The sequence below is a fragment of the Limulus polyphemus genome, unplaced genomic scaffold, assembly GCF_000517525.1.
Source record: "Limulus polyphemus unplaced genomic scaffold, Limulus_polyphemus-2.1.2 Scaffold1597, whole genome shotgun sequence".
Taxonomy (NCBI): Eukaryota; Metazoa; Arthropoda; class Merostomata; order Xiphosura; family Limulidae; genus Limulus; species Limulus polyphemus.
Genome location: NW_013667207.1, coordinates 162,645 through 163,540, shown reverse-complemented (window position 1 = coordinate 163,540; position 896 = coordinate 162,645). Strand labels below are relative to the sequence as shown.

Here is an 896-nt window from a genome sequence, read left to right as displayed (position 1 = left end):
GTATTATTACTTGTTAGACCCTGATCGCTTGATACCCCCACTACTAAAGGCATTATTACTTGTTAGACAATGATCGCTTGATACCCCCACTACTAAAGGCACTATTACTTGTTAGACAATGGTCGCTTGATATCCCCATTACTAAAAGCACTCTTGTTAGGCAATGATCACTGCTATGACACGAAAAATGTCTTATTTATATTAAAAGTTTACCTGAGGTGATTTAAACATCAAAATTAGTTATTTCCTGTTAGTTAATATTTAAGTTTGAGGTTAGCTGTGACAGAACTCAAACTTTAACAGCACCTTTCAAAACTTTTTTGTGTAAATTCCTCGACGTTATTGTTTTTTAGAATTTCAAAAAAAAATTCCAATGTTGAAGATTATTTTGGGTATTTATGTGATTAGCTCATGTAGAATTTGACACTTCATAAATAAATAAATAAGTACAACACACGTGGAAAATTAAAACATAATTTAACATTGTTTTTATACGCTATATCTCAGTTTTATGTTTTAATTAACTTATCTGTTTGATTTTAACGTTTATATAATTGCCGGAAGGTAGTGTAAGGGTTATTTTTTTATCATTGTGGATGATATTGTAATAATGCGAAAACAAACTGATGTAACCTCGACTGCAATGTTGTATTATATTGTTTATGTGTAAATATAAACGTTGATATTTGAATTACGAAGGTTTTGATTATTAATTTAATCGTAAAATAATTCATTATCATTCCTGGTGAATCCCTAATTGCCAAAACTTGTGATGTTTGTAATAACATCTAGATTCCTAAGTGCATAAGAAAAGCAAGGTGAGAGAACCCATCGAGCCCAATCCTCATAAAAAATAAAAAAACAAAAACACTAACGATAAAAATATTCTAGCTAAT

General features: G+C 29.7%; 1 protein-coding gene across 1 annotated transcript in view; it reads left to right on the top strand.

The window, feature by feature from the left end:
• Positions 1-691, top strand: part of LOC106464244 (protein FAM43A-like) — a 6,925-nt gene extending 6,234 nt beyond the window's left edge. The window contains exon 3 of the mRNA XM_013924373.2: positions 50-691. The gene's annotated coding sequence lies outside the window, so the exon portion shown is untranslated. The remainder of the gene's footprint in view (positions 1-49) is intronic.
• The last annotated feature ends 205 nt before the right edge of the window (positions 692-896 follow it).